Here is a 16,223-nt window from a genome sequence, read left to right as displayed (position 1 = left end):
TCACTTCCCTCCATCTCTCTGTCGTTAGAGGGAGAACATGTCCTGTGGAGGCGTAATGAAGCAGTTCTGATCCAATAACGTCAGCTCCCGCAGCCCGCCTAACAAACGATGATGGACGACCTCCTCGTGTCTGCAACACGTCGCGACGCGAACTCCCCCATTCTCCCAAACCCCCATCCGATCCGATCACGGCTGCTTTTTCCAATCGGACTGGTTTTCATATATGACAACAAACAAGCTAAGTCATTTGTTGCACGGGAATTTTATCCTGTGAGGGCTCTGAGCTTCCCAGCCCGGTTGTCGCGCAGCAAGAAGGGAAAAACGATCAGTCGCACAGACGACGCTCGGCCGCCGCAAGTGTCGCTTAGAGCGCAGTAAATGTCATCTGACGGATTTACCTCTCGGGGGAGAAAAATAGTCTATTTTTAATCTGTGGGTTTGGACTGAAATGTGTTTCATTAAGTAGAAAGATAAGGAGTCCCAACCTCATTATTAAGGTCGTAGCGCAAAAATGAAAACAGGAGCACGAAACGACAACAACAAGAACCTGTTGAAGCTGCATGCTGAGTCTTTAAATCATCTGTGGCACAAGAAAGCTGTGAAAACGCAATAAGGGGCATTGTTTCCTCTGAGATTCAGGTAATCAAACATTTTGGAGGGAAAGCATGCATCACCTGCTGTTTTCACAAACGTGCAAAAAGAAACAGACTTCTGGGGGGATTCTGATCTAAATAACAAATAACTCTGTTGGTCATTCTGACAGTTTTATTATTACAAGATTTTAATGTTATTACTCCTGCGCACCGCCGTCCCCTCCCGTCTTGGCTTCAGCTCCTATCTGTCTGCTGAGTCACCACTTGACTTTCCCTGAGTGCTGCTTTAGTCAAGGCCCAGAGATCCCGTTTACCACGAGACTGTATGTCGGTATGCGTGCGTGTGCGTGTATGTGTATGTATGCATAACTGTATCCATCCAGGTGTGTGCAAATGCAATAAGTGTTTACTTACAGTAAAGCGTTTGCGAGCGTTTCCCCCGGGTTTAATGGAACAAGAAGCAGGAGAGCCGCAGCGAGTCAGGCTAATCGCATTTCCTGTCGGAACAGGGGAAATATTGATCAGGCGGGTGGGATTTAATGCCAGTCAGCTTGCTGTGCTGCTGCTGCTGCGGACAAAATGAGCCGGGATTCGGTTATTTTAATGGGTTCATCTCGGCTCGAGTCGATCCAAAGCCGTTGAGGACTTCATTCCGGCAGAGCAGTTTGCAGCACTCTGTAAAAAGCTGTAAAAAACTATATAGCTATATATAATTATAATATTCATTTCCCCGGTTTTTCTGTCTGGATTTTCAACGTTTTGAATCGTTCAACACTGCAAATTGTTTTTGCTTTACACGCCTTTGTGGAACCAACAAACAGACATTTGAAGTCCGCTGCGTAAGGACGATGCAGTCAGCAAACTGCATGGTTAGTCAGTAACAGGAATAACTCCAAAATAAGCGACTTTATACAAACTGCTGGGTTTCCTCAGAAAGGAAGGTGAACAAACTTTGAAAAAAAAAAAAAAAAACCCTGCAAATTTTCCCAACTCACTCTGAATCAGCCTGATGGTTTGATGATTTGATGGTGTTAGCGGTTGTGTATTTGTGGATATGAATTGAACCTAAACGCATCGTCGAGTGCCTTGAGGATCGCATCCATTCTGAGTCGGCTCTTTATAAATAAACTGAACTGACTTGAATTCAACCTCTGTGTTTTCTTTTTGAAACTTCTTTGTAACTTCTTGACCTTTATCTGTCCCTTGAAGCCTTTGGGGTTATTATTTTGTTTCATTTTTTTTTGTTTGTTTTTATAAAATTTGACTTCTGATGCTCTCAGACAGCTTACATTCCTCGGCTGTTGTGAAAACCAAACCTGAGAACTATTAACCTTTTCCATGTAATCAAAGTATTGCGCATTGATAAGGTTTGTAAGGTTTGATTTTGTAACTTATTTTTTGTGTTTCTTGATGCTTTAAGCAAAAAGAACATTGCAAATCGTTATTTATTTTTTTTACTAAAAGGGTTATTATGTCTTCAGGCCCTTCTTTTCATCTTTAGTAGCTGTATAAAAACACAATTAAAGGAAGACAATAATTTGATCAAAACAAGAACTTCCTATTTGAATCAATCAGTAATTTTCAGAAGTGAAATATTGACCCTACTTTTTTTTTTCTTTTTTTTTCTTATTGCATTTAACTGAATATCTTTGTTCTCGGATGACGGAAGAAAGACCACTCTGTAAAGCACATTAACAAGTTTCCAGGCTTGTTTCTGGAGGAATATGGGTCACACTGAGAGGCTACTGAGGGCACAGCTGTACTCAGAGATGAACAGCCACTATTCAGTCGGTGACAGGATGTCCCTCGGCCCTTCGCGCCGCACACAAAGGCAGGACCAGAGCAAAGAACGAAGAGGTCAGAAAGCACGCTACAGGCCCGATTAGCATGCTCTGAGGTTTTCCTGTGTGCCAGCTAATTGGTCTGTCTTTTTCTTAAACACGGATGGCGACAGGAGAACCTGGCAGAGAATGAAAGCCGCCGACTGAGAGGGTCGAACAGGGATCCGAGTGTTGTGTCGAAAGGACGCAACCGCCTCGGTCTCGCCAAAGCTTCATCATTTTTGACAGCAGGGCTGCGTCGAGAGCTGGAGAGACGGGTTGAAGACACGGGAATGAAAAGCTGAAATGGACTCCAGCCAGTTTTGTCAAAGCGTGTCGCCGTAGCTGCTGACAGTTGGGAGGAGATGAAATGGTTAGCAGAATTAAACGAGTCAACCCCGGACTACCTGCGGCTTCACCAATTTGCGGCGTTGAATCGCCATGAAACACACTGTTCATCTCTGTTGATACTCATTTTTCTCAGCTGCGCCTTCTTTCATATTTCTTTCCACATTCCTCTCCAAAGCTTCCCCATGATACGCTGTAAGTTATCCACACAGCCCATCGGCACTGCAACAGTTGGTGACTAAATCCCCGTGTTGCTTTTAACTTACTATGATTTAAGGAGAGTGCGCTGACTCGCTGCTGAGACAGCCATATTGGCGTAAAAGAAGCCGCTCAGCAGCTTTTCTTCTCCTTTCCTCTTGTTCCCGTTTCATCGATTTTATCTTAATGCCGTAACGTGCAGCATTTTGTTCAAGCGGTTCATCTGCCGCCGCTCCCGTGACTGTCACTTCTCAGAGAGGCAATTACCCGACATAAATCAGCTTCTTCATTACCCAGCATGCGCTCTCGCCAGGGTTTTCTATGAGGAATGATTTGACACTTCCTCAATTTCCTGTTGTGCAGATGAACTCATTCAATACGTTGTTGTTGTTGTTGTTTTTTTGGGGGGGGTTTATTGCATTTCGGAATAGCACTGCCCTTTACCGGTGCCAGTTCTGGTAACACCCAAAGCATCTGAAGCAGTTCATTCTGGATCTGCTTAGCAAAAAAAAAAAAGACAAGGGCTTTTTTCAGACTGCTGGCCCAGATCTGTCTCAGGACACGTCTACTTTGTATTCAGACTGAGTTCAAAATGTGTCACTCCAGCGGATGCAGACTGCCAGCATAAGGCCTGTAGTTACAGTTACAGTCAAGACGACATCTGTTTCAGTTTGGGAAATTATCTTGTCATCACTTTGTAGATGCGATACATATCATGGAAAAACAAAATTGCATCAGTGAATGGCAGAGGCTGAAAGTCCCACTTTTCTCCACATATTCAATTTGTGTTTAACTTTATTATGCAAGGGTTTGGGTTTACTCCAGTGATCCAGCTGCCGAAAAGCTATTCCATCTGTCACGCCACCCAAACTACTGCCAAACCACAGATGACAGGAACTGTTTGGTAATTTGCCATTTGTGTTTGCTGAAAAATGAAACGGTGTAAAAACCCATGTAGGGAATAAAGTTTTGGTGAACCAGTGGTAATTGCAACATTAATTCTGGACACCAATGGACATTTCCTATTTTAGAAAATCTAAAACTGGACAATTCATCAGCATATTCTGTTACCTGAGAAACCTGACACCGCCACACAATCGACACCTGTGTTGGCTCATCTGACTGGTGGGCCCGCCAAAGCCATCTGTCATAGTCACTGAATTGACTGCGCGCCGTTGTTGTCCCTAATCCTTGTCTTTTTTTTCCCCTCCTGCTAAGATTTGATCTCAAGTGGCAACAAACAACACGGCATGTCGAGACGAATCTCCACCGACGCCTCGAACCACGGGGAGCTTAGGGAATATCCACTTAGCCGGTTGTTTTTAAAGGAGAAAATGAAAGTGTCGTCCCAACTGCCGTAGATCACAGAAATGAAAGGGAGCCTGTTCAACACAGGATGTAAAATAAACTACAAGGTGATGGATAGCTTGAGTGCCACCACCTCTGTTGGCCAAACCTTTGTGAAATTATCCTGAAAATACCTCCATTATACTCTAATATAAATGATCCTCTAATATAAATAATCTCTTGTCAAAAAAAAAACAACAAATGGCTTTTCCATACTGAATGCATGTTTTGAGTTTCTTGGCACTTTTAAATATTCTTAATACTGCTCTTACCATACATTTTTTAAATGAAAAAAAAACACAAGTCCTCAATTATTTTATTTTTATTTTGCCACAGTTAAGTTTCTTGCACAACAAAGTCTGATATTTTTTCCAAAGCAGCCAACCCACTTCAGCGGCACCCGATGCGACCTTCAGCTCCAACGAACCCGAGGCAGGTGGTTTCTCGTGAACTCAGACAGTTTATCACAGCGGGGCGAACAGATGATCGAGAAGTGTTATTTTCATCTGAAGCACTGCTGGCCTGAGTCCGGCAGAGTTTTGTCGATGCAAATGTTTGCGATAAATCTCTTCAGTTTCTAGCCTAAGTAATAAAAAGTTAGAAAAAGCAAAATGAATAAAAAATAGCAGAGAAACTCTCATGAAGGAGGCAGAGTATGTGAAATGTTACCAAGTTCTGGCTGCAGTCTTCTCTGTCGCCTTATTAGGTTTGGAAAACTCTGGTCACCAGACCATTAAGTTGTTTGGTGTGATGTGATAAGAAAGGGAGAGGAAGGGGGCAAAACAAGAGGGGGAAAAGTCTAAAATGAGTTTTTTAACCAGAAATTGAACTATAAATAAAATAAAATATTTAAAAGACAAGAAAAATTATGTTTACATGACATGGGTTTATGACTTATATCGTCAGCTATTCAGCTGCAAAAAGAACTGTTAAATAATAATAATAATAATAATAATAATAATAATAACAGTAAATACAGCCTTTCAAAACCGTGTAGCCGTTTCACATAACTAGCATTATCATATTTTAAAATGCAACAATCATTCAGATAACTTGCAGGTCTCTGCACAGTGAGCCAGATTTATTTTCTCCGACCACGATACTGCCACCGCAGGTTTCAACCTCCTTTCTGTTTCCTTCACTCTCCCTTTATCTCTCATTTATTCAGCCTCCGGTGAGGCCGTCGCTAATCCTGTCTGTTGTTGCATCACTTGTCTCTGCTGTCCCTCCATACGTCCTTTCCGGTCCTCTTTCATTCCAAGCTGCAGTCACGTCTCCACTCCTTGTGTATAAACAATACAGCTTGACAAATAAATGTAATCTTCGAGTTCATTTATTCCCCTCATTTCTGCCTTGGATTACTTTCTGTTTATGCCAGTTCCAGGGATTTCCCCTGCCCTCCTCTATTCTTTTCTGCTTTGTTCATCTTTGACCTTTCCCTCAGCCTGCCGTTCTGCTTCCCTCCCCAGATGTTTCTCATTTCCCCCACTTGCCTCTGCCTGCTTCCTTCTCCAGCTGCGCCAAGTCACCAGTGATTAGCTCTTCTGTTTGCTGTGTCTCTTCCATCTCAATGTTTGAGCTCTTCAGGGTTTAACATCTTAGCAGGTTACATCCGTTATTCTTCATATCTCTCTCCTATAAGGTTTCCTTCATGTCCCATTCTCCCCATTGTATCTTCAGGTTTTTTTTAAATACTTTTTTTTTTATTTACAATTTGGTCCTGTGTGCATTTCATGACCATTTCAGTTTATTATACCCAACCTATTTCACGGACTAAGTTGTTTAAAGGTTTCCTCTGACCTCTGGTGTGAATCTGATGCTGTTAATCTGATTGGAAATATATCCACTTGTAATGTTCATTTGTAATATTTTCCCAGCTGTAAATCAGGGATCGCCACGGCGACTGACTACCGGGCTGATTTGAGTCGACATCAGACCGATTGTTTATGTGGGCAAGCCGCCATGTGGTCTTATGTAATCTGTAATTGTTTTTTTTTTATGAGTTTTCATAATGTCATGACAAATTTAAACAGGTTGCTGCTGCATGATGATGATGATGATGATAATGATGGTGGTGGGAGGGGGAAATAAATCTCCCCATTTGTTTCTAAGAAGAAAACAAATGAAAGAAGAAAAAATGCACAGGAATCAAACCTGGGGAATGTCTTTAATCTCATCAACAAGAAGAAATCTTAAGGCGCTCCAAAATAAACGAAAACATCGTTAAGCCCACGTGTGCGTGAGAGAGGCACTGATTAGTTTGAGTTGGTAAGGATGTGAACTTGTTGCGTCATGCCGTTCCGACTTATCCTCTCACACTTCTTTCTTTAACTCTTTGCCTTCCTGTTCTTTTCTTTCCTTTATGCAGTTTACGCTGAACGTGCGGAGGCTCCATGGCGTGTTTTGACAGGCTCATCTCCAGATCAGACATTTGATATTTTCCTCTTACTGTTATAACGTTCAGTTTTGTGCTCAAAATCACCAAAAACACTTTTCAAAAAAGTAAATAAAGTTCTAATTTGCTGTTTAATGAGAATTTTCATTTAATGTTTATTTTTCAGAAATTGTGAGTCAATCTATAGCATCAGTAATATTTTGATTCTGTCAGACTCTTGGGTTGCTTTGAGTTTTTCTGGGCTTGTAGTTTTGTTCATTTGTTGTTCCATACTTTCTTATTGTGATTAGATATGCCTTGTTCTGTTTTACTTCGGTAAGTTTGCTCTTAGTTTAGTTAGATTATGCCCATTATTTACTCCAGGTGTTATTATTGTTTTCCTAGTTCCGCTGTTTAAACCTCTTAGCCAATCAGACGCAGTCTATTGTTCCAGCATTCACTCTTTTTCAGTCACTCCTTGCTGGTTCCTCTTGTTATTCTCCACTTTTCTTGTCCCCATTTGTTTCTGCTTTTGCTCCTGTGTTCCTGTTTGCATTTGTCCACTTCACTCACTCACTCACTCACTCACTCACTCACTCACTCACACACACACACACGCAAGTCATTACAGACTCCCAAAAGAATGAGGGAGAAGCAGATGGGAGTTAATAGTTGTCCTGAAAGGTAATAAAAGTTTGGTTGGCACCAGATATTTCTTCCTCATTCAAAGCAGCATATTAGAGCTGCTTAAAGCTTCATAGTCAGTAGTGCTTTGTATGGATTAGCTTTAAATCTCCATTTTCAGATTATGGATGTACCAGCAGAAATGGGATCGATGACTGGAGTACATTCAAGCTTCTGAGTGTTTGTGGATTGGCCTTGGTCGCACAATATGATCAGAGGAAGAGATTTACATTTAAGTAGCCATTAGCATGTTTTCTACCACTTTGTGTAACTCGTCCAAGTGCCTTGGTGGTGAACTTTATGGAGAAAAAGATGATCGTCTCCATTACATAACCTGAAAAGCCTCTCAACCTCTTTACTTACACAAACCCGTCCACTTTGGAAAATGTTCTATCATTCATCACAGCTACTCAACAGGCTTTGTTGGTTAGCCTCGGTTTTACAGCTCGATCAGTGGATTTCAGGCTATGCGCTTGATTTCTTTAAATTGAAGGATTTTTTTTAAGGGTAACCGGCCTTGACTCCCTGAAATAATGAAAGACAGGTCGAAGTAGTGCAGCTTCGCTTAAAAACACTTTCAAAGGAGCAGCTTAGGAGTCTCTGACTCAACTTCTGCTACTCATCACGGGGCACCATGTGTGATTTTATGTCAGCTGCATTCCCAGCTAGCAGTCAGATTTTATTATCATTTTATTTGTACTATGTGGGTCTGAGCTACAAAAATCCCAAATAAGCATCGCAAAAATAAAATTTCACTCATCCTGCACAGGACGTTTCTTGCTTTTTGGATCTGTGGTGGATTTTTGGTCTCTGGTGACTGTTAATGTTCAGTTTTACTCATTTTTTGTTACCAGGCACAGTATTTATGTTTGTCTTTTTGGTTTAAATGAATACATATCGTCAGCATTTCAGTGGAGGTAATTTATCCCATGCAGATATCCTTGTTCTGTCAATTCTATAGAACATGCAGTGGATAAATATAATCTGGGCCACCTTTTCCGGGCTATGTGGACGGGCTCTTCCAAGGCTTCAACACACAGCAGTGATTTCCCGTCGTAAATTGATGGTGTGCTGGAATTATAAAAAGATTTGGTCCTGAAAGTGTTCTGTTGGGCTGCAGGTAGTCTCCTCAACTCTGTCTCCCAAACTCTCAAAGTAAATAAACTGCTAATAAAATTTGCTAGAGAGAAATTATAGACTTCACACAAATTTCTTTACCTTTCAACCTAATAAGCATTATGCATGGCTTAAACAGTCTTGCTCAGCCAGTTGACTCATTGTTGGTGCCTCATGGATGTTAGAAAGTGACATTTAAAGTGAGGCAGCACAGGTTGTAGAAACACAAAGTAACTTTGTGCCAGTTCTAATCTGCTGCTCAACATTTGCCTCACACAGAAAGACTGGCAGAATATTTCTTTATGATAGGCCGAACCAAACATCGCACGGCCTGATTCATAAATGCTTCTCCAAATATTTGCCCAAATGCGTTGAGTAAATCTGCCTGGAGCAATTCTCACCTTAATTAAATTTAGCCGAGCAGCTCGCTCCATTAGAGCGTTCATTTCCTTAAATATGCCAGACTGACTCCACTCTGCTGGGAGCTGCGCTCGTCACCTGCTGTTACAGATGGATCCGTGCTTCCTACAAAGCTGAGAGAATTAGATTTAAAAAACAAACAAAAAAAAAGAGGCCGCCACAACCACAACACCTTTCACACAGCTTTATAAATACCCAGTCCTTCCACTGCTATTAGCTCCTCCGCTGCAGATGTGTGAGGTAATCGAATAGGTTTAATAGGTCTCACACTGAAACATTTTTGGGAAATCAAGTTTTTGCCTCCGGTTTGGTATTAACTTTAGCAACAGAATGGCCTCACATGCAAAAGAAACTCTAAAATTCCCCCCCCCCTTCCAAAAAAAAAAAAAAACTAACGTGAACCATTATTTCTTATTTAAACTTGACTTTTTCTAAGTTGAACAGAGCGACCATTTCAATAATTCATGACTTCTTGTTTGCCTGCAGTATGTAGTGATGTAGCTTGAAGGCCAATTTCTCTAAGTGGCTGAACGCATGGCTGAACGAGGATCCATATTCAACTTTCGCTGAATAAATCTCTGAAGCTCACCGTTATGAAACCTGCAGCACAACGTGGTCATCTTCAGGTCACACAGTTTCCATGACAACCGGCAGGTACCACACATGCCAATCAGTTGTTTCAGAGTCGTGTCAGTGAAACCTCTTCTCTGCCCCTTGCATCACAAATGTCTGACGAGCAGAAGATTAAACTTTTTGTAAATAAAAGTCCAAAACGTGTTGTATCTTATTTTAGTTTGGTGACAAAATGAAGTCCATCTTCTTTGTCATGTTTCGCCATTTTAGACAAAGTAGAACTGCCACATGTGATACAGCATCTGAAAGCCTCTTCATTAGATTTTATCGTATACATCAGTGTAACAGCTAGCATAAATATATTAGCTGGATGTTGGGGACCGAGAAAGATTTTTGTTTTGGGAGTTTAGGAAGACGGAAATAGATTCAGAAACGGAAACATAAAACCGTTTCATTTTTTATTGGGATTCATAGTAAAATTTTGATTAGATATCTCTGTAAACCTTTGCATGAATGGACCACGATTGGGGCCAGCATTTTTCAAAAGGGGGTCCACATTTTTCAAAAGGGGGTCCACAGCTGATAAATCATGTCGGATAACATCCACATTTTCAATGCAGCCCATCACAAGTAAGCATAAATAACGTTGTATAGTTAAGTCTGACCTGCACCTGTAATTTGCAGATAGCGACGAGATTTGGGAATGAGAGGGAAGATTAAAGGAGAAGGAAAACATGTGGCAGAGGCCGCATGTTGGGTTGGTCATAAGGTGCAGCCGGTTGATCACAGCTGCAGTCAGAGGAGCCCCGGGGAGCAGCTGACCTTTGTGTGATCGAGTGTGCGCGCGCCCAAACCGTTTACTGACAAATAAATAGTACACCTGATTTAACTGACCTTTCTTTTAAGGTCTTGCACTTGATGTGAATGTGGGGCAGGGAGAGCAGATGTCCCCGGGAAGCCGTTCCTGCCACTGTAATGACCCATTTACCACAAACACACAAAACCTCCCGACTGTTCAAACTTTGAGTCCCGTTGCAGAAACCGAGGCGATCGGTTTCTCCTTCTCGAGGCTGAAAGTGTGAAAAGGCAGCGGCATCTTTACTGATCGAAGTAAAAGGAGGGTTTGTAAAACATGCTGTAAAACTAGAGTCTCGACGTGAAAGACCCTCCACTCAATATAGAAATTTAGTGTCCAGACTAGGACATCAAGGACATCTTTAAACTCCAAATTCAGTTCTTTTAAGCAAGGTGACATTCACGTCACTTCATTATGCACCGGATGCATGGCCTCACTGTCTTTTGGAAGCTGTACGATGAGCTCAGCTGTAAAAAGACGACCAGAGTCTGAAGTTCATTCATTGTGAGCTCAGATGATCTTGTCTGACAAAGGATGAAAGTCAAAGCACAAAACCATCTCCTCAAATAAAATACGGTCTCCACAAGACCGAACCCGTGAAGCGACACCGACAAAACGATTTCACTATTTCTGAAGGATTCTCCATTTACGGTGCGACAGATATTTTAGTCACATTGAAATGATTATTAAAGGCGTAATGGTTCAGGTACCGTCACCGTAGTGACAACTAGTCAACATCATTCAGGTGTGAAAGCAGTCAAAGGGCAGCAGATCGTCATTTTAAACACTTCTCCACATTAAAAAGCAGAGAAAGAATGACTCCAGACCCGAACTGGGAGTCACATGTGCTCGGGTTCATTCTGCAGAGAGCAAAAGTTCAACCTTGGGGTACGGCAAGACCAGTGGTGCATTTTATGACAAGCCCATCCTCACACTTTGCAACACCCGACTGAATCTGATGATTGAAGCTAAGCGTGTCACCAGGGGTTTATTAACCACACAATACATTAAATAACTGAACTGTTTAGAAAAAAAAGGTTTCATCTTGAGAGGGAAAAATGATTAATTCGAGATCAGGGTTAGGGTTTTCAAAGTGATTAGCAAGAGAGGTGGAGCTATTCAGTACTGACACCTGATACTTAGTGTTTTCTGGGGCCATGATTTTAATTTTCAACTTAGCTTGAGTTTAAATGCTGATTTTAATAGATTTTTAATAGATCTTTTCAACTTACAACCTGGTTGAGAAACAGCTTTTCAAATTGTGACCATGGTTGAGATTTTGATCAGATGTTTTAGTTTTTCATGAGTCCCAGTGGACGCCAGCATGACCAAATAAATCATACACTGTTTTTTTTTTCCTTCTATATTTGTCATGTTGTATGTTTAGTTTGTCGCAGACAAGAAACTTTGCACTTTCGCAATCATGAATCAGTTAACCTCACATAGAAAAAGCCAATCGAACAAGGGAGTGTTGACCGCTGCAGCAGAGTTGTTTTAAGTTTTTTTTTTCTTTCTTTCTTTTTTTCTTTCAGCAGAGGCAGGAAACAAGGAGTGAGATCAGGGGAAAGATAAGCGCCGATTGTCTGCACCAAAACCAGGAAGTAAAACCGAGTCGGTGGTTAACCGCACTGACTGGACGGCGACCTTCAGTTCAAACACACTGCAGAGACTTGCAGACAAGTCAAAGTTTAAATTCCCAAAGTGACTCACTGAGAAAACTCTGAAGCCAGTCACATCCTCAGACTGAGCAGGATTTGTCTGATTAAACGCTCCGTCAAATCGTCTGGCGAATTTCAAGAGGATCAATAGAAAGTGATGCATTTTAATGTGGGCAAGCACAGGTTAGTTAGTCATTCCCATCAGTCTTTGTCTCAGTACTGAAGAACAGAAAACATTTCTGTTTCTTTCTGTCTGATCATCAGCCGTGACGCTCCACAATTTTCAAAAACACCATTCACCATGGCTGTCAACCAGTCGCCACTGAGTTTTCTGCACAAACTTGTTTTTGAGTGGCCCACGAGGCATCGGTGCACCGTGAATCCCACAGGAAGGAGTCAACCAAGCTTAAAGAGGTGCAAATATTCATGAATGTATCTAAGTTTCCCCCGCCGGCCTCCTCTGGGGAGCTCCTCCGGCACCGAGTTTTCAGGACAGAAAGTAAGCATGAGAAAGCGCACGGTGCTGGGAATTACACCGCCGCTAAATCTCTTTATGTAAATTAAAGTCACCATCTCCTCTCTTCTCTACAGAAGACAGTTGAAGAATGAGATGGAGAGCAGGAGGGAGGGAGGGAGGCAGCGTGAGAGTAAAACCCAAAAAGGGGGACGGAAAGATGCACAATGGCAGACCGATGCAGCGTGACGAAAGAAGGGAAGCAAAAGGAAAAAAGTCATTATTTTCCATCCTGGTCTGGTGGAAAGCTGATAAGAGAGATGAAAACCAATGAAGATGCTCATCAGAAACACGTGTGCTGGTCTTGTTATAGATGTGCAAATTAAAAAATTAAATAAAAAAAAACCACATTAATCTGTGTTGGTAAACTCAGTCGAGAAAAGATGTACGTGAAATGAGCAGAAGGATGGACAAAAGTACAAAGAGAACAAAATTAGAAAAATAAATTAGGCTACATGGACTGGAGCTCAGGAGATTAAAAAAAAATAAAGACGACTTGAAAGCTGTGTGGAAAATTGTTTTCTCACAAAACCCTCATTTGTCCAATTAGATTTCCCCACTTAGAGAGATGCGTCTTCAATCTAACAAGCTAATACGCGTTTCGATCAGAGGCCCGGCTTTCGCATAGTCAAGGAAAATTAGCAAGATTAGCTGGGGGATTGTTAACCATGTCAGTTCTGGTGGGGAATGGACTTACAGACGGGTCAGACACTAAAAATCAACCACCGAATAGTCAAACGACGTCCAGTTCCTACTAAAGCCCAGAACTTTTCAACGCTGAAGATTTTGTCCGCTCTCTTAGCCGCATCTCATGTCAGGATTCCAGAGCAGACCGAAGCAGCCGGGTTTGTTTTGTGGTCCATGAGCTGCACTGGGAGCTGCAGAAGGTAATTTCAACTTCGTCCTTATCTGTGTTTGCACCTGGAAGCATGTGCAGACCAGCGGTGCTCCTCCATAAGACATGGATTAGTTGTGATAGGAACACCTGACTCACCAAAATGTGCAACAGCAGGAGCCGGGTGAACGAGAGCACAAGTGACGTTCAGTCGCAGTAGCACTATGCTAGATATTTTTAGTTAATAGATTATTATTATTGTTATTTTTACACTTTTAGTACTGTATGTATTTGCCTTGACCCACACATTCTGTGAAAACATTTTATAATAAAACAGTGAGTGTAAAATATGACTAAGTGTAGTGTTGTACATTAAACTGACTGACAGATTTGTAAATAAATATATGTTTAAATATATATGAATAAACCTAGTTGTATTTTATTAAAAAGCAATAAATGCTGTTCTCTCTCTTGTTTTGTTTTTACGTGGGAAAAGAAAAATAAGTTAGTTGTTCACCGACATCATTTTGCGGTTTGTGGATGAAACCAGATGAAAAATCTTTGAGGTGATGAGAAATCCCAGGTCAAAAGGTCAATTACTGCTTCACTACTGTTAGAGCTGAAACAAATCAGCAAGAAGTCCATAACGTCATGTATGTAATGCAATTTACATCGACTAAGGAAGTAGTTCATACAGTTAGAAACAATGGAAAAAACAAGCAGGATTTAAAAAACAAAAAGAAAATTGTCAGCTGTCATTTTATACAAAGCTCTTTCAAGTCAGCATGCTATTTGATACATATGATGCTGAAATCTTGTATTTAATGTATCAATTTTGTCAATAATATTTGTGGTAGTTGCTTAAGCTACAAGATCATATTTCTTATTCAATTTGCCTGAAGTTTTACTTTGTTGCACATTTTGAATAAGTCTACATTTTACAGCTTCAACAATGCACAATGACATTGAGAAACAAATGTTAAATTAAGGTACAAGGGAAAAACAATAGAAACAAAAGCTGAGCTTTAAATCAGAAAAAACATTAGTTATTTTTTGGCCCTTCCTTTTTAGAGTTTGCCAAAATTTTAGTATTGCAAAGAAGAGACGAGGAACCGACTTCAAACAGGATGAGGGAAAAAAAAAAAGCTTCACCGCGAAGCTGCTGCTCGTTCTGACAGGTTGAGGTGCGCTGACCTTGCAAATGTGAATGGTTAATGCATTCATTAGTGTTACAGGGAGCATCCAGCTGTGTCCAATATGTCTCAAATCTTGTCAGCTTCTTTGCGTGCGGGGGGAAACGGAGGTCAGAGCTAAACGGGATAGGGTCTTTTATCGAGAACTGTGGCGGTGGAGCGTTGAATCACTTCTTCGTCCGGCTCAATTTGTCTTGGAACATTTAATTTTAAAATGTCTCGATGAAACTCCTGTTCCGTGGGACTGGGTTTCGACAAAAGCCACGTCGTAGATGAATGCGGAATCGGTATTAAAGCTTATCAAACTTGCTCATCGTGCCCGCAAAAATCTGATTTGATTAAAATTATGTGCAGCGCATAAGGAAAATATTCACAGTGTTACAGCCTTACGCTGAACTCTAGTAAATTATTGTGCTTCCTTAAAATGCTTAGGGAACTTTGAGGAAAGACATTGATTTAATAAAATTTGGAAAAAGGCAACATAATAACCGTATTTGTTCTTAGAGCAACAAGAAAATGCATGATACATGGGTTTTACAATTCAACTGTGAAAGTGAAAAAAAAGAAGTCATCTGAATGAGTTAATGCATTGCTTAATCTCCCTAAAAAAACAGAGCAAGGACAGAAATTGTCACTGTAGTGGGAGAATCCATGCATCTGTTTTTCAAGCAAAGACAGCTCCCGGCGTAAACACCTCGTTTGTATTCCAGGCTCTCCTTGCCATCGCTTATCAACGTTACCACATAATTCATTTGCTTAATATCTCCCATGTGACTACTTTGGCATAGCCTAAACAACAATTGGTCTATGACTTTCTCTAATGCCAACGCAGTCAGCAAAAACGCGATAATGGGAGACGTGAAATTAAAAGAAAGAGGAAAATAATTTTAAAAATACAACATTTACAGGTAGGATGATGTATCACCGAAAAGCGGGGATGATCTGTCACGCTGATCCAGGTTTATTGTGTCGTTAATCTTTGAGATAAATATGTCACCCAAAGCATCCCGGTAATCACCCCTCGGTTTTTCGAGCAGCCTGAAATGCAAACGTATTTGCTAAATTGAGTGAGTTTGCGGTTTAAGACTGGAACGTTGTGTTGGCATTGCAACAGGCCTAAAGTTTTCAGATAAAGGTGCTGCTCGCCATTTAAAAACTTTTTTATGTCCTTGTGTTGTTCAAGAGAAAAGAGAAAGAACTTGAATTGTGCCAAGTACCAAACATAGTCTATATCTTTGCCCGCTGACCATGTTTTTTTTTTTTTTTTTGCAAGTATTCCCAGCAGGCAAACAGGCAGAGAAAATAGCCCCAGATTTGGCTAAGCAGAAATGGACTCAGTCATTTATTGATACGGCTCCTGGATCAGACTCAATTCTCAGAACTCCTGTTCTGCCCTGAGGACTCTGAGTCTACACCCACTGAGCTGGAGCTCATTTTATCCTCCTGCACAACAGCAAAAGTAATGCAGAGGTTCTCTTCTGAGAGCTCAACAGATAAATGATGACCGGTATTACTTTCTGAAATCTTTGGTTAGTAACAGCAGTCGTGTCTTTCCAGGGTTTGTTTGTATTTTTTCTTCATATTTCAGGAGCATATTTAAAAACCAATCCTCGTTTAGCTAATGTATTCAAATGCTTTCATTTTCTGAAAAAGTAATTCTTTGATTCGTGTGCATATATATATATATATATATA

The sequence above is a fragment of the Poecilia formosa genome, unplaced genomic scaffold (genome assembly GCF_000485575.1).
Source record: "Poecilia formosa unplaced genomic scaffold, Poecilia_formosa-5.1.2 Scaffold197, whole genome shotgun sequence".
Taxonomy (NCBI): domain Eukaryota; kingdom Metazoa; phylum Chordata; class Actinopteri; order Cyprinodontiformes; family Poeciliidae; genus Poecilia; species Poecilia formosa.
This window is presented reverse-complemented; position numbering follows the sequence as displayed.